The 26,873-nt window shown below is 43.6% G+C and overlaps 1 pseudogene across 1 annotated transcript; it reads right to left on the reverse strand.

Annotated features, from left to right (window-relative positions):
• Positions 1–955: 955 nt before the first annotated feature.
• Positions 956–26,873, reverse strand: LOC308291163 (annotated as a pseudogene). Its single transcript, XR_013963353.1, has 4 exons — positions 26,689–26,873; positions 14,904–15,143; positions 11,770–12,040; positions 956–5,066 (listed from the first exon to the last, which is right to left on the reverse strand). The product of XR_013963353.1 is annotated as an uncharacterized misc_RNA (transcript).

A 26,873-nucleotide genomic window follows, 5' to 3' on the forward strand; every position in this document is an offset into this window, starting at 1 on the left:
CGTTTTCTCGTGAACCGTTTGTCGTACAGACATGTGGGTGGTGTCATATGAAGAACAATAATGTTAAAGTTTATGCACAAAAATGCTAATGTTAATAACGCTAATGCTAACACCAACCGCTACACAAGGTTGCACAGACTTAGCGAGCTGCAGGCACACTTAAAATTTCTTAGAAATTTTCTTTTCTAGTTATGTTTAATTTGCTAAAACGTAATTTTTGTGGAAATGAAAACATTCAAAAACATGCTGAGTCACTATACTGCCACTGAGCAGCTCCATTTTAAAGAAACCAAGTTTGAAATGAGAATTGAACACACAGAACAACAACATTAAGTAACTGAATTACAATGGTAGTGGATGGAGTGTCCCACCAAGACTCAGCAACCAATGGGTGTGAAGAGGGGCGGGACAACGGGTGGGACTTGACAAAGGGTGTTTAGACTGGTGTTTAGGCCACGATCTGATGGTTTGTTTGAGAAAATAATTTTTTTTGAGAAAAAAAAGTTTTTTGAGAAAAAAAAAGTTTTTTGAGAAAACATTTTTTTGAGAAAAAAAAGTTTTTTGAGAAAAAAAAAATTTTTGATAAAAAAAAAATTTTGAGAAAAAAAAATTTTGAGAAAAAAAAAATTGAGAAAAAATTTTTTTTTCTCAATTTTTTTGAGAAAAAAAAGAATTTGAGAAAAAAAAAATTCTCCAAAAAAAATTTTAGAGAAAAAAAAAATTTCGAGAAAAAAAAAATTCAGTCTCTCTCTGTGCATTTGCCCCCCCCCCCAAAGTGTGCATTTGCCCCCCCCCCAAAGTGTGCGTCTCTCTCTGTGCATTTGCCCCCCCCCAAAGTGTGTCTCTCTCTGTGCATTTGTCCCCCTCCAAAGTGTGCGTCTCTCTCTGTGCATTTGCCCCCCCCCCCCCCCCCCCCAAAGTGTGCATTTCCCCCCCCCCCAAAGTGTGTGTCTCTCTCTGTGCATCAACAATAGCTTAACTCTTGAGAGCATAAAACTAAGAAGTCTTTGAGAAGACTCAGTGCGCCATGCATAAAAAGATTAAAACTAAGAAGTCAAATTGGTTTAATTTTACACTCTCAATAGTTAAATATCATGAAGGGTCCATTTGGTTACCAACTCCCTATCATTTATCTGGACCCCCCTCAAGGACCACTGTTGGTCCCCGGACCACTGGTTGAGAACCACTGCATTAGTCCACTCCACGGAGCTCCACAGAGAGAGTCTAGTATCTGCCCTCGTTTCATAGGGATATCCCTTTGGAGTGATGGTTAAAGGACAACTTTAGTTTTTTTACAACAAGGGTTCATATTTTAGATTGTAATTAAAGAATATAAAAGATGAGTGTTAAAATGATTTCATTTGCTTCTTTCTATTGTTTTAGAGATTCTTATTTCAGTGGTTGGGGGCATGCGTACAAGTGGCTAAATATGTCATTTTACACAGAATAAGCCCATTCCCAAGATACAACGCAACCTTTCATGGTTGGATGTGACTTATGGGGGCTTGAAGTGTTACTGTAAATAGCAATAAAGAAACTGCTGGCTTATTGTGTCTAAAAAGACATATTTAGCCACTTGTACGCATGCCCCCATGTGTGTGGGGACCCCAAATGATTTTGGGGGGTCCCCAAATGATTAAATTAATGGGCAAAATTGTTTTCCTCACTCAACAGTAAACAAACCAACATAAAGTTTAAGGGGAAAATCGCGCTCTTTCGAACGACCATCATTTCGACCGGAGGGTTAGCGACTCACTCCACGGAGGTTAGGGTTAGGGTGAGGGTTAGAGTCGGGTGTCGAAAAGATGACATGTAGTAACAGTGACACGCTCCCAAGTTTAAGAGTATCTGCACATTTCTAAAGTGACAATTTAAGAACGTTTTAATACCTCTAAAATGACACATTAAACATTGGCCAAATTGTCAAATATTAGAGGCTGAAATTGTGAAAATAGCAGATCTACATGCTCACAACGTAGATCTGCTATTTTCACAATAGAACCGTGTTGCCTCAACTCTTAGTGCTACGAGCTTTTTGACCCGACCACCTCCACCCTCAGGTCGCGTGGAAGGAACACGTTATTCCAACCAGTTCCTTTCCCCTCCATCAGGCGCCCCGGCTGGCCAGAGGGAGGCAGTATAGAGACCAGGATTACTGCATGTTTTTTGTGAGGGTACCTACACCCTACGATGTGTTGCCCGCGTCAACTATAACTTTTTATTTTTATTTGTGATTTTGTTTTCGGGGTGCCCCAAGGGGCGTCCCCGATCCGAGGCGGGCCGGGTATTGGAAAGGGGGATTGGAAAGGGGGAAAGTGTTATAGGAGGACGATATGGACCAGAACGTCATCATTTATTCGCATTAATTGTCTGACCCGTTTCCATTCACAAATGCGCATTTAGTTTATTCGATAAAGCCTCAAAATCCTCCTCCTCCAAGCGGATATTTTTTTTGCGGATAATGAAAGTTTATTGGCATTTTGAAGTGTTTCCATAAAAACGTTTTGTGTATGAGCCTTAAATGGGCATTAAGAGGCTTTATGGAAACACCACCAATGAGAGAGCAGGTTTCTAAACCGCCCACAGAACAGCCCCACCAATGACAAGACAAGAAGAGTAGACAGAAATGATGTCATATTATAATGAGCATTAGTGGGGAACCAATCATAGTTGACAATGGGTTCAGTTGCTACTCCATGGACGGTCCTCAGTCTCTGATCAGTCCCAGCTTCCTGAGCGCCTGGCGGCGGTCCTCTCCGTTCTGGCCGCGCGGGCAGATGACCACGCTGATGCCGTGGGAGCGGGGCAGCTTCTGGGGGTCCCCGGCAGGGTGGGGGTCCCGGGCCTCCGAGAAGAAGTCCTTCCCACTGCCGAGGGAGGCGGGCCGCGCCCGAGTGTTCCGCACCTCGCCCGGGCCGCGCTGGGCGGCAGCGCCGCCGCCGGTGGACCCGCCCAGACCCCCCACGCCGGTGGACCCCCCCAGACCCCCCACGCCGGTGGACCCCCCCAGACCCCCCACGCCCGAGCGCTCCAGGGTGGCAGCCTTGTTCCTGGGCGCGGCGGGGGGAACGACGTCCCTGGCTGGGGGGCTTTCGGCGGCGTCGCTGAAAGCAGCGGGGGCCGGGAGGATGTGGGGAGGCGCGGGGGGGGCCGGGAGGATGTGGGGGGGCGCGGGGGGGGTCCCCGACCACCGAGGAGGAGGAAGACGCTTCCACCACCAGGGGAGGCAGAGCGCCACCCGCAGAGCAGGCCGTCTGGGGCGCCGGGACCGGAACCGAGGCAGGCGGCGGGTCGGTCCCTGCCGGGACGGGAGGAGGAGCGGGACGGGGGGGGGCTGAGAGGAGCGCCGGCGGGGGGGGCTGCCCAGGACCTCCGGGAGCCCGGGGAGGAGAGGTTGCTGCTGGGGGGAGGAGGAGGGCTCAGGACAGGGACCAGAGCGGGTCCCTGGGGTTCCCTCCTCTCCTCGCTCTTCAGGACAGGGACCAGAGGGGGTCCCTGGGGTTCCCTCCTCTCCTCGCTCTTCAGGACAGGGACCAGAGGGGGTCCCTGGGGGTCCCTCCTCTCCTCGCTCTTCAGGAGGCCCAGCTTCCGCAGGGCCTCCATGCGGACCCTCTGGGGGTCCAGGATCGGCCTGCCGTCGGGACCGGTAGAAGAGGAGGGGGGGTGGTGGTGGGCCCCGGGACGAGCGGGCCGGTGGGACTTGAGGACGATGTTGGAGGGGAGCTTCTTGGGCCTGGGGGCCACGACGGGGGGGCTTTTGAGGAGGGCGGGAGGGTCGGGCAGCGGGGTCTCAGAAGGAGACGGTGACGGAGGTGCATGAGCACCGGCAGGAACTTCTGCAGGAGGGTTGTAGGGAGGACCAGGAGGAATGGGAGAACTCACTGGAGAAGGAGTCTTCACAGAGTCTTGCCTGCCCAAGTCCTCCACCTCAGCGGCTGCCATCGAGCTTCTCGTCCCCGTGGAAGGTGTTGTTTTAACCTCGTGTTGCTGGGGTGTTGTTTTAAAGTCACCGGGTACAGCTTGTTGCTGGGGTGTTGTTTTAACCTCAGCGGGTACAGAGGGTTGCTGGAGTGTTGTTTTAACCTCACCGGGTACAGCCTGTTGCTGGGGTGTTGTTTTAACCTCACCGGGTACAGCTTGTTGCTGGGGTGTTGTTTTAACCTCACCGGGTACAGCCTGTTGCTGGGGTGTTGTTTTAACCTCACCGGGTACAGCTTGTTGCTGGGGTGTTGTTTTAACCTCAGCGGGTACAGCTTGTTGCTGGGGTGTTGTTTTAACCTCACCGGGTACAGCTTGTTGCTGGGGTGTTGTTTTAACCTCAGCGGGTACAGCCTGTTGCTGGGGTGTTGTTTTATCCTCCACGTCAGCGGGTACAGCTTGTTGCTGGGGTGTTGTTTTATCCTCCACGTCAGCGGTTGAGATCGAGCTTCTTGTCGCTGTGGAATCAAGAAGCTTCTGGTCCTCCTGAGGCTCCGGCTGAGGCTGGTGGTCCCTGAAGTCTGACGGAGGAGGGATCAGAGCCATCAGGTCCATCTCAGAAGACCCCTGAGATCCAGGGTGGGCGTCATCTGTACCCTCGTCCCTGCCGCCTACGACACCACCGATGTCCGAGTCCGGCCCGGCGGACGTAGCAGCCCCCGAGGGGGTCCTGGTGTCAGTGTCTTCTGGATCAGCAGCTGCAGTCTGGGGGTCCCCGGACCTCCTCTCCTGCAGTCCCACCTCAGCAGCGCTCCCTGTCAGAGCGTCAGAGTCACGGTCGTCCGTGGAGGTCTGTGGATCTGCGGCGCCCTCTAGAGGAGGACCTTGGCGTTCGGCGCTGTGCTCCGTAGACAACGCGGCCCTCGTGGGTTCCGTCGGCTCGTCTGGCGTTTCTGGCTCGGTCACCGAGGCTCTCTCTGGGAGAGCAGCTCCCCCATTGGCCAAGAGGAACGGCGTGGGCTCGGTCACCGAGGCTCTCTCTGGGAGAGCAGCTCCCCCATTGGCCAAGAGGAACGGCGTGGGGACACCGCCCCCGAGGAAGGACTTGTGGTCCCTGCTGGGGTCGTCGTGTTGGAGACCCTGTGCATCTGGGAACAAACACACACAACAAACACACACAACAAACACACACCGGTCAGTTAGAGACCCTGTGCATCTGGGAACAAACACACACAACAAACACACACCAGTCAGTTAGGAACAAACACACACCAGTCAGTTAGAACAAACACACACCAGTCAGTTAGAACAAACACACACCAGTCAGTTAGAACAAACACACACCAGTCAGTTAGAACAAACACACACCAGTCAGTTAGAACAAACACACACCAGTCAGTTAGAACAAACACACACCAGTCAGTTAGAACAAACACACACCAGTCAGTTAGAGACCCTGTGCATCTGGGAACAAACACACACCAGTCAGCCATGCTACTTTTGAATGAAAAGAAGAAGAAAAATCACACTTGTGTGAACTGAGCGGTGGTGTGTGTGTGTGTGTGTGTGTGTGTGTGTGTGTGTGTGTGTGTGTGTGTGTGTGTGTGTGTGTGTGTGTGTGTGCCCCCTGTGTGTGTGTGTGTGTGTGTGTGTGTGTGTGTGTGTGTGTGTGTGTGTGTGTGTGTGTGTGTGTGTGTGTGTGTGTGTGTGTGTGTGCCCCCTGTGTGTGTTTGTGTGCGAGTGTGCCTGGCCTATGCCTGGCCTATCCTGAACAACAGCGCCCCTCCCTTAACATGTGTGGTCAGAAAAGGTTACTGCAGGCTACATACCCGGAGACAGACAGACAGACAGACAGACAGACAGACAGACAGACAGACAAACAGACAAACAGACAGACAGACCCACACACACGGCCACGTATAGGAGCGTTGTGACCACCGCTCAAAAAGAAGAGAAGAAAAGGTTTATCAAGAGAAGGATAGAGTCCGCAACACTGGTAATACTCAGCTCTGCTTTATTGCTTCAACGTTTCGATCCGTTTGGATCTTCTTCAGGAATAATACAGGGAAATGGGTGTGTGTCCTTATAAAGACTAGCTTCCACAATGATTGGCTGTAACAATGAGTGGTGATTGAAACCACCCATACCAATCAGGCCATTTCTTCAGTAGCAAAAGGCAATAATAGACATAAGCCCAACATGTTTGCATATATACATATAAAGAAATACAATATACAAAAAATACAAAAATAGTAATCAGGAGCAGGATCAAGTATAGGACACAAATAGTACCAGTTAATCACACTTCATTTCAGAATGACTTAATATTTCATATTTTGTTTTGTTAAAAAACAGACCTACTGGTAAGGTAGCTGGGGCCAGAGAAGAATTTCTCACCACTACTTGTGTCCTATAGCGTGAACAAATGACTATATGATATGAGAAAATATTGAATAAGAGGACTAAGTAGGTCTTCAGGAGGAGTCCTCCATCATCAGAGTCCCCAACCATTGGATAACCTACAAAGACCATGAGAAAGAGAGAAATGTTAGACAGTTAAAAACAAGTAAAAACATTAATACCAAAATAGTACTCTAAGGTACACTGGACCCAAACTACATTATGGCCTACATAGTACAGTTACAGAAAAGGTCTAAGGTCGAAATATTCATTCAAGCCTTTCGCCACAGTATTTAGGGTGGACATCCAAAATGCTTCTCTCTGAAGGAGCAAAGTGTCTATATCACCACCCCTAGGAGGCAATTTAACCCGCTCAATGCCCAAATACCTCAATGAAGAAATACAGTGTTGGGTTTGATGGAAGTGTAGGGCTACAGGGTTTTTAAAGTTTTTGTTTCTTATGTCACTCCTGTGTTCTGAGATTCTTGTTTTTAAAGGTCTCAGAGTTTTGCCAATGTACGCAAGCCCACACACACATTTTATCATGTAAACCACATTGTTTGTTGTACAGCTAATAATGCCCTTAATTTTAAAACTTTTACCTGTGGTAGGATGACTGAATGTATGACATTTAGATGTGAAATTGCATTGGGCACATCTGCCACACTTATAATTACCATCTGGAACATCTGATAGGAAATGTGTTGGTGTATCCTGACTCAAATGTGACCTGACCAGGAGGTTCTTAAGATTGGGTGGTCTTTTGTATACAATGCGGGGAGGGGCTGAAAAGGTTCTACCTAGGGTGGGGTCTGACTTCAAAATATGCCAATGCTTTCTGATCATTGCCTCAAATTCTTTGCCTAAAGGGGAGTACTGTACATAACAGTTAATTTGTTTTTCTTTTTCATTTCTCTCCATGCTTTTGAGACAATCAAGTTGGGTACAGCCACTAAACTTGTCTTTGGCTGGTTTGATCCAATCAGCTGGATACCCACGCTGTTTAAAGCGATTTGCAAGGTCTCTTGCATGTGTGGTAAACGAATGGTCCACACTACAGATCCTGCGTACCCGCTTGAACTGACCCATAGGGATGCCCTTCTTCAAAGGGGTTGGATGGTAACTATCACCATGCAAAAGGGCATTCCGGTCTGTCGGTTTTCTGTACAGGTCTGTATTAAGTCTATTGTTTTCTTTGATGACAAGAATGTCAAGAAAATTCATTCGGCAATGATCAGAGGCAATGGTAAACCTTAAAGATTGACTACTGTCATTTAAAAAACTATGGAAGGCTGTCAACTCTGTGAGAGACCCGGTCCAGATAAGAAAAATGTCATCTATGTAACGTTTCCACAACTGAATGTGTGATAGAAATGGATTGTTACTTGATAAAATAACCTCTGTTTCAAGGAGTCCAACAAAAAGATTAGCATAATTTGGTGCCATCTTACTGCCCATGGCTGTACCACATTTTTGTAAATAGAACTCATTCTCGAACAAGAAAAAGTTTTTAGTAAGCACTACTTCAGTGAGATCTTTTAAACATTTGGTGCTGGGAATACATTCAACCCTCTGGTCCAGAAAATGTTCAATTGCCTCTAAACCACCTTGGTGTGGAATGTTTGTATATAAGCTTTCCACATCCAATGTGACAAGAAATGACTCATTGTCAACTGATTCTATGTTTTGTAGGACCTGAATGAAATCGCTGGAGTCCCTAAGATAGGACGGAAGTGCAAAGACATGTGGCTTAAGAAAATGATCAATATATGAAGAAATATTCTCCGTAAGGGAGCCTATACCTGACACAATAGGTCTCCCAGGAGGCCCATCAGCAAACTCTTTGTGGATTTTGGGCAGAGTATATATCACTGGAGTGACAGGGCAGTCAACCTTCATATAATCAAATTCATGCTTACTGATATCTCCTTTTTCTAAATAGTGCTCAAGAATATTGTGAATATAATTATTGAACTCTAAAGTAGGGTTAACATTCAGTTTTTGGTAAAACACATCATTATGGAGTTGTCTATGTATTTCACCAACATATGCCTCTCTGTCCAAAAGGACAATGGCACCCCCTTTGTCCGCAGACTGCACAACAACAGATTTGTCATTTTTTGGAGCTGTGTGAAACACAGGCTCCCTATACGTGGCTGTGTGGGTCTGTCTGTGTGTGTGTCTGTATGTAGCCTGAACTTCCTAAACTTCGGCACGCTACTAGTCCCACAGTTTTGCCACCACACACTCGCGCCATATGTCAAATTGACCGGCTTACTCTGGAATCGTGGGCTAGTAACTTGCTAAGAGAAAGGTTCAATAGTTTAATTGATATTAATTTATTAGTGAATTAATTTTCCCCATTGACTTATAATGGGAATCGCAAAAACTCACATTCAATTATTTGTCTCTCGCAAACCATAGGGGCTAGAGTTTCAAGACTTGGAGAGGAGGTTCATAATGATTTCAAGGATTAAATAAAAAATAATTGTGTCATTTGGCCGCATGGTGGCGCCATAACACCCCACTTTACGTTTTGGCCTGTAACTCTTGAACCGTAGGTCGGAAAATTAAAAATATTTTTTCCCTGGATTCCTTGGGTCATGACGCATCTCCCCATATAGGCCACGCCCATTTGCGCCATGATAGATTTTCCGCCATCTTGAATTTTCTCCAAAACACCCTTTTTCCTCCTTTTCCTACATATTTTCTTCAAATGTCACAACAATCGGTACACATGATCCACACACACACACACACACACACACACACACACACACACACACACACACACACACACACACACACACACACACACACACACACACACACACACACACACACACACACACACACACACACACTTCACACAGGTGTGATTTTTAATTCTAATAGTGCATTGCGTTGTGCTTTAGACAAATTGTTAGTGACCTTATACTGTTGCTTCTTAGCTAGAAGTTGTGACACTTCACTTTCAACCAATCTACAATACGTATCTATGGATGAGTTTCTGTGTTTAGGTGGAATAAATGTAGATCTCTTCTTAAACGGTTTCTTAGGCCCTATATTGGGCTCAGTAGTAACCTCAGAGGTAACTGATGGAGGCTGTATGTTATCTGAATTAGCCCCCTGTACCATGTTACCATTTGTGTTAGAAAAGAATTCTCTCAGTCTGAGATTACGAAAGAATTTATGAAAGTCTACTAAAGTGTCAAAATCATTACATTGGGTCGTAGGAACAAATGACAAGCCCTTACTGAGAGCTGATAAGCATGTGTCTGTGACTGACCTACTTGACAAGTTGATCACATTGCATTCTGTCTGAGGCTGCGAGTCCAATGAGGGTCTCTTTGAACTCTTCCAAATGTGCCCAATGCAATTTCACATCTAAATGTCATACATTCAGTCATCCTACCACAGGTAAAAGTTTTAAAATTAAGGGCATTATTAGCTGTACAACAAACAATGTGGTTTACATGATAAAATGTGTGTGTGGGCTTGCGTACATTGGCAAAACTCTGAGACCTTTAAAAACAAGAATCTCAGAACACAGGAGTGACATAAGAAACAACAACTTTAAAAACCCTGTAGCCCTACACTTCCATCAAACCCAACACTGTATTTCTTCATTGAGGTATTTGGGCATTGAGCGGGTTAAATTGCCTCCTAGGGGTGGTGATATAGACACTTTGCTCCTTCAGAGAGAAGCATTTTGGATGTCCACCCTAAATACTGTGGCGAAAGGCTTGAATGAATATTTCGACCTTAGACCTTTTCTGTAACTGTACTATGTAGGCCATAATGTAGTTTGGGTCCAGTGTACCTTAGAGTACTATTTTGGTATTAATGTTTTTACTTGTTTTTAACTGTCTAACATTTCTCTCTTTCTCATGGTCTTTGTAGGTTATCCAATGGTTGGGGACTCTGATGATGGAGGACTCCTCCTGAAGACCTACTTAGTCCTCTTATTCAATATTTTCTCATATCATATAGTCATTTGTTCACGCTATAGGACACAAGTAGTGGTGAGAAATTCTTCTCTGGCCCAAGCTACCTTACCAGTAGGTCTGTTTTTTAACAAAACAAAATATGAAATATTAAGTCATTCTGAAATGAAGTGTGATTAACTGGTACTATTTGTGTCCTATACTTGATCCTGCTCCTGATTACTATTTTTGTATTTTTTGTATATTGTATTTCTTTATATGTATATATGCAAACATGTTGGGCTTATGTCTATTATTGCCTTTTGCTACTGAAGAAATGGCCTGATTGGTATGGGTGGTTTCAATCACCACTCATTGTTACAGCCAATCATTGTGGAAGCTAGTCTTTATAAGGACACACACCCATTTCCCTGTATTATTCCTGAAGAAGATCCAAACGGATCGAAACGTTGAAGCAATAAAGCAGAGCTGAGTATTACCAGTGTTGCGGACTCTATCCTTCTCTTGTATTGCCGTTTGTCCAGCACCTGGGCTAGAGTGGATTTGTGCATGCACTATCACCCAAGAAAAGGTTTATCTCCACCAACTGTAATACAGTACATAGAGATGACCCTGATACACCCCCCCCCCCCCCAATTCACTTCCATTATAAAAACAATCTGCCTTGGCTTTTTCGTCCCACCTAGTAACTAGAGCAAAATGGGGCGGGATTTGACAAAGAGTGGATTGGTGCACTGTGGAACACTGTGGAAAGAAATAACGCACCTGGGGTTTGATATAAACTGATTCAAGGTGTGGGTTATGTATGCGATAAGGACTTGCTGCGCGGTCATTATGGCTTATATGGACACGACGGGGTGATAATTCCCCGAGGCGGAGCCGAGGGGAATTATCAGCTCGAAGTGTCCATATAAGCCATAATGACCAAGCAGCAAGACCTTATCGCACTTATTACCCGGCTAATACATAAAATTAATAATTTGACTCAAAATTAAAAACAAAACAAAGTATTTCCTTGTTTACAGACAGCTGAAAGTGCGTCCCCCCGAGCGCAACACCGTCGCCTTGGAAAACAAGGAAGTGCTAGTCAAATAGAATCAATTTTCTGTTACTGCGTCGTCTATTTCTCGCCTCAAATGGTTTTAAAAAAAAATTCCAGAGCAACGTTTGGTTGTAAATGACGCTGTGTGTTTGTTTACATGGCTGCCATGTTGGATACGGCACTAAAAACACACAGCGCATCCTGACTGCAGCAGCTGCTCTGAGCCTTTGATTAGGCAGCGGTGAATTATAGAGCGGAGCGGTCATTATACGCTCATAATTCACAGCTGATTTCAGCGCTCGACCAATCAGAATCAAGCATTCAACCAAGCCGGGTAATAAAGTCTCATATTATATACCACAGCAATGAGCCAATCAGAATCAAGGAATGGAACTAGCCGTTTTAGAAAGAGGATTGCTGGGGTGTTGTTGTGGCTGTGTGTAGAAGGGAAGTGATAATCACCATGTGTTCCAGCCGGTTCCTGGGGTGGTGTTGTGTTGTCCAGCTCCTTGGTGGACAGTCCACTGTGTTGTCCTGCTACGTCCAGCTGGGGTGGTGTTGTGTTGTCCAGCTCATCCTGGGGTGGTGTTGTGTGGTGGTGTTGTCCTGCTACGTCCAGCTCATCAGTGGACAGTCCACTGTCCTCCTCCATCTCCAGGCTGTCCAGGGTTTCCTCCAAGAAGGTCAGACAGGCCCGCTCCTCCGCCGAGAGATGCTCCAAGCTGTCCTCACTCTGTACACACACACACACAGACACAGACACAGACACACAGACACACACACAGACACACACAGACACACACACACACACACACAGACACACACACACACACACACACACACACACACACACACACACACACACACACACACACACACACAGACACAGACACAGACACAGACACACACACACACACACACACACACACACACACACACACACACACACACACACACACACACACACACACACACAGAGAGAGAACAAAGAGCTGCTTGTGTCTTTAACTATTTAAAAATAGCAGATCTACAAGCTCACAGCTGCTATTTCTGAAAAAAAGTCGTGAAAATGTGTGCAAATCTTTGAATTATGTATTTTTAAAGCAAACGTTTGTAACTCAAATTCTGCTTCAGGGGGGGGGGGGGGGGGGGGTGGTCCCTATTTTGAGATGGGGGTCCGTGGCCAAATACATATCATTTTGGGGGTCCTTCACATGAAAAAGAACCACTGACATCGTAGTCTCTCAAGAACAGACTAACTGAGCTCCAGTTAAGTTACTCACTTTTCTTTGACGATGGCTGGCCAGATTGCTGACATACAGTAGGAACATAAGGTTTTTAAAAAAAAAAAACCTTAGAAGGATTCAAAAGACACTTATAGAATCGGGTCAAAATTGGGTCAAAGTTCAAATGTTCACTATTTTTCAAAAATAGCAGATCTACAAGCTTGCAGCGCGGCACCGAGCTTGTATATCTGCTATTTTTTTATAGTTAAAGCAAAATAATAATACACAATATAGTTGCGACCGTAGGTCGCATTTACTATCAAACCCTGCACAAAGTGTCAGTCCGTCAGTCTGTCTGTCACACAAAGTGTAAGTCCGTCAGTCTGTCTGTCACACGTCACACTCTTGCCCTGCTCATATCTCCGCAACCGTTGCCCCGATCCATGCCAAATTTTGCACACACGTTCCTTACCTGCCAAACTACAACCTCCAAGGACCCCCGGAGCTCCAGGGACCCCCAGGTCCCTGGGGGACCCCCAGATGTAAAAAATGACCAAATGTGCTAAACTGACCAAATGACCACCCCCACGGGGCTGCTCACGGGGAATTCCCGGGGACCACCCACTCCTGGTGCTCCAGAACGGATGCAAAAGTGGTGGCGCCCCCAGTGGAGGACCCCCTACACTGCAGCTCACATAAAATGCCGTAACTCTGGCTAGGAGCGACCGGGACAGCCGGGGCCGGTACCTATTCGTCCGCCTTGCCGGCGCGGAGACCCCACCCCTCATTTCTCACATGGCCCTCTTCTAGCGCCACCATGAGGCCGATTCTTGCAAAACACATTTTTGCACACTGCTCCTACAATTTTTGCCCTAAAATCACGCAAATCAGTACACAGTATGTCTACACTCATCCCATCAACATGAATCTCTCCCATATAGCGCCACCTCCAGGCCGATTTTTAAAAACACATTTTTGGACACTGCTCCTACCGATTTTGCCCTAAAATCACGAAAATCACTACACAGTATGTCTACACTCATGTCATCAACATGGATCAGGAAGATTTTGGCAAAACACATTTTTGCCCTATTTGTGGAGATAAGTGACCTACGGTCGCTTATCTCCCGATTAGGGAGTGTTACTGGTGTACCTGTTCTGAATGGGTTTAAACAGCGTCCCGTGGTCAGGTGTGTTTACATTTCACACAGGACTGAGAGAATTACACTTTGAACTCCTACAAAAATACGAGGAAAGACAGCTGATCTACAAGCTCACAAACTGTGATGTTCTATCTGCTACATCAGCCGTTAAAGGACAACTCCGCCCTAAAATCACTTCTAGGCTAATTTTCCTACTTATATTGATCCATAACTGTCCATGGGGTCTATTAGGCAGAAATGCTCCTGTTGTCCAGTTTCCCCAGCAGAACCCAGCAGCTCTCATAGCATAGAGTGGATCCTATAAGCCTATCGCTTTTACACTATTTGTTGTGGTCAAAAGTGTTTTTATTTTTCATGAATGTGTTACTAGTTGTCATTACAAACACATCCATGTCATCGTTAATTGTCCCACACAAGCCATCACACTCTGCTAAACAGATGTTATGCTTTTATGTGTTTTGCCAAGTCCCGGAAAAGATGCCTTGTGATTGGCCAGTACAGTCACCGATTGGCACTTGTGCCAAAGGCTCACCCCAAAACATTATTTATGAGATTATGGTGGCTTGTGTGGGACAACCAAGGCATGGATGTGTTTGTAATGACAACTATTCATGAAAAATAAAATCACTTTTGACCACAACAAATAGTGTAAAAGCAATAGGCTTATAGACAGAGAGGGGCATCATGGGTAATGTAATTCAGAACACTCACACATGCAGAGAGGAACAGAGAGGTGCATTATGGGTAGTGTAGTTCAGAACACTCAGAGTGGGACAGACAGAGAGGGGCATCATGGGTAGTGTAGTTCAGAACACTCAGAGTGGGGCAGACAGAGAGGGGCATCATGGGTAGTGTAGTCCAGAACACTCACACATGCAGAGAGGAACAGACAGAGAGGGGCATCATGGGTAGTGTAGTTCAGAACACTCACACATGCAGAGAGGAACAGACAGAGAGGGGCATCATGGGTAATGTAGTCCAGAACACTGACACATACAGAGAGGAACAGAGGGGCATCATGGGTAATGTAGTCCAGAACACTCACACATACAGAGAGGAACATAGGGGCATCATGGGTAATGTAGTCCAGAACACTCACACATACAGAGAGGAACAGAGGGGCATCATGGGTAATGTAGTCCAGAACACTCACACATACAGAGAGGAACAGAGGGGCATCATGGGTAATGTAGTCCAGAACACTCACACATACAGAGAGGAACAGAGGGGCATCATGGGTAGTGTAGTCCAGAACACTCACACTGATCACGCTGTCAAAGCTCCCGGCGCTGTCGATGTGGCTCAGGGTTTCCATGACAACGCCGCCGGGCCACGTGTCACTCTTCGGCATCGCCCAATGGGGTTCAAGGAAGGGGGCGGGACCGGAGGTTCAGGGGCCCCTCTCTGATTGGACTGATGTCAGCAGTGGGCGGGTCTCAACAGTAACCTGTAGGTTAAGATACGTGAGAAAGTCTAGGAGTAAATAATATTGAACGATGCATTATTATCTATGGTTAGAACTAAACATGGAGAATTAGCTCCACATACCTGGACAATATCTTAAAGGACAACTTAGTTTTTTTACAACAAGGGTTCATATTTTAGATTGTAATTAGAGAAAAGAAAAAATTGAGTGTTAAAATGTTTTCATTTGCTTCGTTCTATTGTTTTATCGCGTTTACCATGATAAAATGTGGGGCATGCGTACAAGTGGCTAAATATGTCTTTTTAGACACAATAAGCCAGCAGTTTCTTTATTGCTATTTACAGTAACACTTCTAGGGCTTATTCTGTGTAAAATGACACATTTAGCCACTTGTACGCATGCCCCCAACCACTGAAATAAGAATCTCTAAAACAATAGAAAGAAGTAAATGAAATAATTTTAACACTCATCTTGTGTATTCTCTAATTACAACATGGTGTAATATTACAGTCACACACAGCAGCAGCCAGACTGTGTAATAAATAGTCACCCTTTTGATTGATTGATTGATTGATTGATTGATTGATTGATTGAGGATGTTATGAGAGGTTTGCATAGTAAACGGTACATGACAGTACAGATCAACTGGTACAAGGTCAACTAAACGGTACATGACAGTACAGATCAACTGGTACAAGGTCAACTAAACGGTACATGACAGTACAGATCAACTGGTACAAGGTCAACTAAACGGTACATGACAGTACAGATCAACTGGTACAAGGTCAACTAAACGGTACATGACAGTACAGATCAACTGGTACAAGGTCAACTAAACGGTACATGACAGTACAGATCAACTGGTACAAGGTCAACTAAACGGTACATGACAGTACAGATCAACTGGTACAAGGTCAACTAAACGGTACATGACAGTACAGATCAACTGGTACAAGGTCAACTAAACGGTACATGACAGTACAGATCAACTGGTACAAGGTCAACTAAACGGTACATGACAGTACAGATCAACTGGTACAAGGTCAACTAAACGGTACATGACAGTACAGATCAACTGGTACAAGGTCAACTAAACGGTACATGACAGTACAGATCAACTGGTACAAGGTCAACTAAACGGTACATGACAGTACAGATCAACTGGTACAAGGTCAACTAAACGGTACATGACAGTACAGATCAACTGGTACAAGGTCAACTAAACGGTACATGACAGTACAGATCAACTGGTACAAGGTCAACTAAACGGTACATGACAGTACAGATCAACTGGTACAAGGTCAACTAAACGGTACATGACAGTACAGATCAACTGGTACAAGGTCAACTAAAAGCATAGACACCACAAAAAGGTCTTATGGGCTTGTTTACATTGGGGTCCCAATTTAAACTCATATAACATTGAATGACAGACAAATAAAACACAATACTATGCATAAAGATATCTGTGATACATCTGCTATTTTCAAAAAGATTTGAATCCATTTTAAATATTTGAAAGCTTGTGAAATGGTACTGTGCATTGGGGCATTCACCAAATGATCGAATATTTGAATATCAAAGTCACTATTCGACGTTGTTCACCGAAGCCGAATATTCGCTTATTTTCATTTTTATTATTGTTTTCTCTTTCAAAATATATAGTTTATAAAGCTTGGCTAGATAGGAAGTCATAAGAATGAGTTGTCAATGCCCCTGGTGGATGAATTTGTTAATGCTCTATACCAGGGGTTCTCAAACCTTTTTAGGCCGTGACCCCCAAAATAAACATATTTGAACTGGGGACCCCCACCCTGACAAGCACTTGGAATTGTAGGTATTACATTTCATGTGACTCGGTTCCACAGATAAATATTGTGAAAATAGCAGATCTATGTTGTGAGCATGTAGATCGGCTATTTTCACAATGTTCGCCTCTTGCTTACTTAATATTTGACAGTTCGGCCAGTCCTGTCGAATGTTCGAATACTTTGAGGTCGAATAATTCGAATACTAAAAATCACTATTGGTGAATGCCCTACTGTGCATAATAAGTACTTCCCACTTTTTTTAAAGTACATTTTGATACCACTTTTTTTAATACCAATTCCATTCCAGACTTTTACTTAGTTAATTAATTAATTAGTTAGTTAATAACAGAGTATCTCTACATTGCAGTATTGAAACTTTGCTAAGTAAAATAATTGAGTGCTTTTCCCACCACAGTGGAAGCATGGACAGTTGCGTTTTTTCTTTTTTTTCGTTTGCTGCATGAATAAAACGCATTGGATTTGGTGTGCAATGCTGTGCGGAATCGGCGCTGCGGATCCCAAAAGGAGTCATAAAAGGAGTGATGAGTTTTTTACCACATGCGACAAGACGCACGAATCGAACTGGGTTCGAACGAGAAAAAAACACAGGGCCGCAGCCACTCGTCGCACGGCTAATTCGGATCCGGTGTGCATGAGGTCGTAGAGAATCAGTGTTTTCTTTTAAAAAAATGAAATTGTCCGTTTTATCCGTGCGGATAAACGCGCCTGTGTGCAAAGGGCTTTACAGCTAGCTCTAACCTGTTCCATTCTGCTGCCATCCGTCATCAGGACACCTGTTTGTTCCCCCAGGGAACAATAAAAGCAGAACAATAATAGCATAGCCTTAATTCCTCTGACACACCTGTGATCCTGCACGCACCGTACTGACACACCTGTAATCCTGCATGCACCACTCTGACACATACTTTACTTTACTGCAGGGGCGTCAATCGGGTATGGCAGGGGTATGCAGCTGCCATACCCTGGGTCCAGGGGGGTCCAAGGGTATGCAGCTGCCATACCCTGGGTCCAGGGGGGTCCAGGGGTATGCAGCTGCCATACCCTGGGTCCAGGGGGGGAAGATAAAAGTTACTTTTAAATATAAATCTATGAATGTCTCTTTGTCTATCTGTGCTGGTTATTATGTTGTTGAATTACAGTAAAATATCTACAAATGCAAAATGTAACAAAAAAGGTCAAAATAACAAGGTATTATAATTATATTCTCCCCATCTTGACAGAATGGTATATTCACAGGTTCTGCAGGTCAGCTGCACAGGTGCAATGCATTATTGTTAATTGTGGCACGTTTACTAACATGCCAAGTTTAGCTGCACTTGAACAATCGTTCCAGGCTGCCATATCCAGCCCAAGAAACCGTAGAAACAGGGAAAAAATTAAATGTACTTCTTAAAATAAATGTATCATGCCTATTATTAAGGTATGGCAACATGACTGGTGTCTTGCACGCGCGCCTTCGCGTGCAAGACACCAGTCATGTTGCCATACCTTAGCTTTTTCTGAACTGACGCCACTGGTTTACTGCAGGTGGGAACCCAGAACTATGTGTACCAATCTATACTTTATAACAGCTCTGATCAAATATTGCGTGTGGCATTGATTGACTGATTACGGTGTGAAGCATTATTCACCAGCACTAAACTATTGTTCTCTATAAAGGTGAGATTAAATATTAAGTCGATGTTATGTCAATATATGATGTCACTGCATTGCCTATTTCTGGTCTTAACCCATTGAGGCATGGAACACATTCTAAAGCCCTTTGCACACAGGCGCGTTTATCGCACGGATAAAACGGACAATTTCATTTTTTTTAAAATAAAACAATGATTCTCTACGACCTCATGCACACCGGATCCGAATTAGCCGTGCGACGAGTGGCTGCGGCCGTGCGTTTTTTTTTCTCAATCGAACCCAGTTTGATTCGTGCGTCTTGTCGCATGCGGTAAAAAACTCATCACTCCTTTTATGACTCCTTTTGGGATCCGCAGCGCCGATTCCACACAGCATTGCACACCAAATCCAATGCGTTTTAATCATGCAGCAAACAGAAAGAAACGCAACTGTCCTGTGTGCAAAGGGCTTTACTTTATGTTACCATTATTTTTATACAGTAACTATAAAAAAAAATACAGATATACAAGCTCACAGCACGGCTGCGAGCTTGTAGATCTGCTATTTTTGAAAAATCGTGAAAGTTTGTGTCTTTGACTATTTTGACCAGATTCTATAAATATCTGCTAAATCCTTCTAAGGTTTTTGAAAAACTAATGTCAGTGGTTCTCAAACCTTTTTATGTCAAGGACCCCCACAATGATATGTATTTGGCCACGGACCCCCATCTCAAAATATTTAGTTCCAGGGATGCCCAGAAGCAGATATTTGAGTTACAAATGTTCGCTTATAAAAAGATATATCCAAGGACCCCCATATTGATATGTACACAAAATGTGGTGGAAAACAGAGCTACACTTTCTAACCACCTGCTATCATTACTGTATACCAATATATCAGAGACACACACACACACACACACACACACACACACACACACACACACACACACACACACACACACACACACACACACACACACACACACACACACACACACACACACACACACACACACACACACACACAGTGAGGTTGAATACACTCCCACAACTAATGGGAGAAATACAACAATGTGCGAACACAGCAGCAACATTTGTAAAACATCTTAAGGAGCTATAGTCAACTTTTTCTTGAAAAATGGACGCCAAAATAAAAATAATGTAAAAAAATGTTTTATTAAAGATTAATCTTCATAATAATATGTGTTTCAATTAAGAAAATTACCACAAAAAGCATAAAATAATTATAAAATAATCATTTTGGCCGTTGTCAGAATGACTTTGTTTATATCCCTCTTCTATTCTTTTATATGGATTGACTAGGGATCTAAATAAAGTCAGCCTGACAACGGCCAACATGATTATTTTATCATTATTTTACACTTTTTGTGGTCATTTCTTTTATAGAAACACATATATGAAGCGTAATCTTTTATATAAAATATTTTCGAAACATTATTTTTATTTTAGCGTCCGTTTTTCAAGAAAAAGTTGACTATAGCAGGGGTTTTCAAAGTAGGTGATGGGGCACCCTGGGGTGCCGCGAGATCATTTGATAATATTTGGAATTTATTTGACACTTGAAAAAATATTCAGTATCATTTTAAACTTGAAGTACAAAGTTATTTTCAGTCAGTTCTAACCAAAATGGCTATTATCTCAACGTTTTCCTCACAACATAATCACTAAAATATTGTCACTGTCGGGCAGAAACCTCGTATCTCCAAGTTTCAAATGTGTACGTCTTTTGGTAAAGCAAAGCCCTGCTTCATCATACAAGACCGTCACACAAAAATAGTGAAAATATCGCGAGGTGTTGTGTGCTTGTAGATCTGCTGTTTTCACTAGTTTAGTACATTTTATAGATGATAAATACAAAACGAACGATTTTGGACATACAAGGTTTCCACCCGGGAGTGAAAATTATAATGTAGGGGTGCCACGGATTAAAAAAAGTATTTATGGGGTGCCCTGAGACAAAAACGTTTGGGAAGCCCTGGACTATAGCTCCTTTAAGACAGAAGGATTGCATCTCACAACACAGTGCAGATGGACACAGAGTCACTGGTTTCACCTGCACCAGGTAAATGATGCATTGATACGTTTATCCAAGGCGCTTTACAATGATTCTGCATTACATTCACCCATTCACACACACATTCATTATATTCACCCATTCACACACACATTCATTACATTCACCCATTCACACACACATTCATTACATTCACCCATACACACACACACACACACACACATTCATTACATTCACCCATTCACACACACATTCATTACATTCACCCATTCACACACACATTCATTACATTCACCCATTCACACACACATTCATTACATTCACCCATTCACACACACACATTCATTACATTCACCCATTCACACACACACACACACACACACACACACACACACACACACACACACACACACACACACATTCATTACATTCACCCATTCACACACACATTCATTACATTCACCCATTTACACACACATTCATTACTTTCACCCATTCACACACACATTCATTACTCTCACCCATTCACACACATTCATTACATTCACCCATTCACACACACACACACACACACACACACACACACACACACACACACACACACACACACATTCATTACATTCACCCATTCACACACACATTCATTACTCTCACCCATTCACACACACATTCATTACATTCACCCATTTACACACACATTCATTACTTTCACCCATTCACACACACATTCATTACTCTCACCCATTCACACACACACACATTCATTACTCTCACCCATTCACACACATTCATTACATTCACCCATTCACACACACACACACACACACATTCATTACATTCACCCATTCACACACACATTCATTACTCTCACCCATTCACACACACATTCATTACATTCACCCATTCACACACACATTCATTACTCTCACCCATTCACACACACATTCATTACATTCACCTATTCACACACACATTCATTACATTCACCCACTCACTCACAAACACATTCATTACAGTCACCCATTCACTCACATTCATTACTCTCACCCATTCACACACACATTCACATCAGGAGCAGTTAGGGGTTCAGAGTCTTGCTCAAGTACCCTTCATGACACTAAAGCCTCAAACCCACCAGCAGGATAAAGATAAACACATCCTTTTAAAACTTCTTCTCAACTGAAGTGGATTGTAGCGTCCATAACACAACATGTGAAACACGCATGCACACACATGTGCACACACAGCTAGTGAACTGTACTGTACCGTCATGAAACTGTACCTTTTCCTATGCAAACTGACAATAACGTCTTCAATCAATCAATCAATCAATCAAGAAAGAGAAGAAACATTAGCTTATAGTAAAAAGATTCACGGTCGGGCACCGGTGCCTTTTGGCACCAGAAGTTCTCCTCCGCCTACAAAATGATGTCAGACTTAAGAGCCCCATTGTTGTCGTGTTGTGGTCTCTATATATTTGACAATTTGGTTTAATTTGTCATTTTAGAGGTATTAACACGTCCTTAAATTGTCACTTTAGAAATGTGCAGATACCCTCTATACACTTAAACTTTAGGTTGGTTTGTTTACTGTTGAGACAGAAAACAATGTTTCACATTAAGTTAATCATCTGGGGACCCCCCAAAATAATTGGGGGTTCCAGCTCCACCACCAAGCGTGTGAAAGAGGCTGGCAACGCCAGAGTTGTAGAATAGATCCTACATTTATACTAGAACAGGAGTCTTCAACGTTTTCAGGCCAAGCCCCCCTTAGTTGAGAGAGAGATGAAGCAGGGACCCCCACAACCTGTTCATAGATTCCATATAGTTTCATTGTTTGACAGCAAAATAATCAGTGTATTTTGGATTCATGTCAATGTGTGTTTTCAGATATTTAACCACTTGAACCGTCAATACTTAATAAACTTGACCTTTCACTCTGTACTTAGTCTGCTCTTTTTCCCCTCTATACCAAAGCTCTTACCAAATAGAAGATCTACAAGCTCATAACGCCTCGCGCTGCGAGCAGCGCGAGGCGTTATGAGCTTGTAGATTTGCTATTTTTGGCTAAAGTTCTCAGAATATGGACGCTAGGTTTCAAGTGGGTCATATAAAAAAAGGAGAAAAAGGTTTCTATCACTCAAAGATTTGGAGGACCCCCAGTAGTAACTCTGGGGACCCCCTAGGGGTCCCGGACCCCCTGTACTAGAATAATAGAGGAAGAAGTCAGGCTTCTCTGGTGACGTCCCTCTGCATGGAGACATGTTGACTCTGACAACACAACCCTGACAACCACAACACTGGCCTGTTGACATGAACACACACACACACACACACACACACACACACACACGCACACACGCACACACGCACGCACGCACGCACACGCACATGCACACGCACACACTCTAAGAAAGGCCTCCATTAATGAATGCTCCTCCATCATAATCACCAGGGGTGCCGCGAGATCATTAAATGATCTCTTCCAAATCTTATAAAATTTTGATAAGATTTGGAATGTATTTGGACACTTGAACACAAAAATATTTAGTATCATTTTAAACTTGAAGTACAGTTATTTACAGTTTTAACCAAAATGGCTGTTATCTTAACGTTTTCCTCACAACATAATCACTAAAATATCACTGTCGGGCAGAAACCTCGTATCTCCAAGTTTCAAATGTGTACGTCTTTTGGTAAAGCAAAGCCCTGCTTCATCATACAAGACTGTCGCACACAACTAGTGAAAACAGACGATCTACAAGCACACAACGCCTCGCTAGTATATCGGCTGTTTAGTACATGTAGATCGGCTGTTTATTAATAGCAGATCTACATGCTCACAACGCCTCGCGCTGCGAGGCGTTGTGAGCATGTAGATAGGCTATTTTCACAATAGAAACGTGTTATCCAAAATGTAATGCCTCTTTTCCATGAGGACTCCCATCTTTGAACCCCCAACTTTGATTGGCTCCCACAAAGTTCCCCAAGGGAGTTGTGATTGATAAAGTTCAGAGGTGATAGTAGACACCTTTATGAACACATTTGTGAAGAAAGATATTGATTTAGATTTAGTTCCCAGATTGGTCGAACACTCGGCTAACTTTCCCTTACTAAAATGTGTGTCAGAGAGAAGAGGCCAGTGAGAGCCAGGAGGTTTAATGATTAACCGTAAACAAAGGTTGGTTTAGAAACCACTGAGTGCAAATATGACATCCATTAATGTTTAGCTTGGCTCTCTGTCACTGCTGTCATCCATCTGATAGGAATGCTGCTGGCACAGTTCATGGCACACATTATTTGCAACCACGTGATGCCAGATGGTGCTAATCTATTTAATTCCATCCATTACACCATGGCCAACAGTACATAATGTTACATGATTAGTTTGCACATAATGTGTGCATTTATTTAAAGGAGCTATAGTCAACTTTTTCATTGTAGGGCCGACACTTTGTTTGCATCCTAGTCTATAGACTAGAATGTAAACAAAGTGTCGGTCTGACAATGGCCAAAATGATTATTTTATCATTATTTTACGCTTTTTGTGGTAATTTTTGAATAGAAACACATATATGAAGCATCCATTTTAGCATCCGTTTTTCAAGACAAAGTTGACTATAGCTCCTTTAATCCTAGTAAATGTTAATGTATCATTTACTTTTAGTATATATATATATATATATATATATATATATATATAATTTTTTTTTATGTAGTGAACCCCAACAATATATTTTAAAAATATTGGTTCGCGCCCCTAACATGGGCCTCGCATTTTGTGAGGCGTTGTGAGCTTGTAGATCGGCTATTTTCCCAATGTTCTGCCTCTAATTTGACTATTTGACAATTTAGAGGTATTAAAAAGTCCATACATTGTCACTTTAGAAATGTGCAGATACCCTCTATACCACGGGCCTTCAACGTTTTCCGGCCGGGGACCCCCAAACTGATGGGGAGATGGAGCAGGGACCCCCTACCACCTCGTAGGGTGGGGGGTCGGGGCTACGACATATTTTTCATTTTAACCAATGTCAATAATATCAACAGTCTGTCAATTGCATAGTAATCATGTATTCAAGCTATTCAAAATGGATAGAATCATGATTTATTTTTTAACATAAATGTGAAAACTATTTTTTTTTTAAGCAATAATTTCGCGGACCCCCTGCAGTACCTCCGCGGACCCCCTAGGGGTCGCGGACCCCCTGTTGAAGACCCCCGCACTTAAACTTTATGTTGGTTTGTTTACTGTTGAGTGAGAAAACAATGTTGCACATTAAGTTAATCATCTGGGGACCCACCCAAAATCATTTGTGGACCCCCCTGGGGGTCCACAGGTTGACCCACAGGTTGAGAACCACTGCATTAGACTACAGATCCCCTTTAGAATAGATCATGACCATAGCACATCATGTAGCCGCAAATTGCAACACTAGATTTTTTTTTATAATGGGATGAATCTAGGGTTGCAATACCTCCCATAGGCAGCCAATGCATCAAAACAGTTTTTTGCTATCTGTCTCTGATTGTATTAAACGACTTCAAACTCACCAATATTGTGGCTCTAAGGAAAGCTTGGAATTTACTCTTTCTATCTGCAAAGTGTTTGTTTCAGAAAAATCCACCGTAGAATTGTTATGATTTATTTTCTGTCAAGAAATCTGAACAGACATGGTTTATTTTCTAAGTGTTGAACTTCGGAAGCGCTCGTCTTCTATTACGCAGCGTCCCGCTGCCTCCTGCATTATGTGACATTTTGAACCAGGTGATCACAGGACCGTTGAGCGATTTTCCACGAGCGCTTCCAAACTCCAGCACTTAGAAAAAATGATCACCTGAACCAAATTTCTTGATAGAAACTGGCTCATAACATGTCTACTGTGGATTTTTCTGGAACAAACACTTTGCAGATAGCAAGAGTAAATTCCAAGCTTTCCATAGAGCCACAATATTGGTGAGTTTGACGTCATTTAATACAATCAGATAGCAAAAAAAAAAACGTTTTGATGCATTGGCTGCCTATGGGAGGTATTGCAACCCTAGATTCATCGATAAAACAATCTAGTGTTGCAATTTGCGGCTAAGCATCATGTAAGCATTCACACAGACCATAACATCATAGGGTCCATTGTTTAAAGCAGGGGTCTTCAACAGGGGGTCCGGGACCCCTAGGGGGTCCTCAGAGTTACTACAGGGGGGCCTCCAAATCTTTGTGTGATATCAACCACTTGAACCCTAGTGTCCATATTCTGAGAACTTTAGCCAAAAATAGCCGATCTACAAGCTCACATTGTAGATCGGCTATTTTCGGCAAAGAGCTTTGGTGTAGAGGGGGGAAAAGAGCAGACTAAGTACAGAGTGAAAGGTCAAGTATATTAGCTTCAAGTGGTTAAATATCTGAAAACACAAATTGACATGAATCCAAAATACACTGATGATTGTGCTGTCAAACGATTATGGAATCTATGAAAAGGTTGTGGGGGTCCCTGCTTCATCTCTCTCTCAACTAAGTGGTCCCTGCTTCATCTCTCTCTCAACTAAGTGGTCCCTGCTTCATCTCTCTCTCTCAACTAAGTGGTCCCTGCTTCATCTCTCTCTCTCAACTAAGTGGTCCCTGCTTCATCTCTCTCTCAACTAAGTGGTCCCTGCTTCATCTCTCTCTCAACTAAGTGGTCCCTGCTTCATCTCTCTCTCTCAACTAAGTGGTCCCTGCTTCATCTCTCTCTCAACTAAGTGGTCCCTGCTTCATCTCTCTCTCAACTAAGTGGTCCCTGCTTCATCTCTCTCTCAACTAAGGGGTCCCTGGCCTGAAAACATTGAAGAGCCGGAGCCCTGGTTTAAAGTTAAACAGTTCACAAGCTGTAAGCAGAAGTAACAACGACATGACAGCGACAGACAAACCTGTCCAACTCCCTCCTAGCCTACTAACAGCCCTGCTGCAGTGCTGTCACCCATGCATGACTGCACCTGTTCATGAATTATAGCCTGCTGTCTGTCTATATTCACACAGCTAATGGTTTTAATTAGCCTATATTAATTAATCACTGAGCAAAAACAGACAGCCAACCAACTCCAACTTACCAGAGAAGACTTCAGCAGTTGTTGTGTTTGTCATATCATTCCACAGCAAGAAGGGTTAGAAAAGGTCCATGAAAGTAAAATACAAATGAATCTGATTTCAGATCTCAGTCCATATTATTAAAGACACTCCTAGCATGTCTTTCTGCCATGTCTGTCATTCTGCTGTCTGTCTGTCTGTCTGTCAA

Source organism: Nannobrachium achirus (assembly GCF_963921795.1).
Source record: "Nannobrachium achirus genome assembly, chromosome: 9".
NCBI classification, from domain to species: Eukaryota; Metazoa; Chordata; class Actinopteri; order Myctophiformes; family Myctophidae; genus Nannobrachium; species Nannobrachium achirus.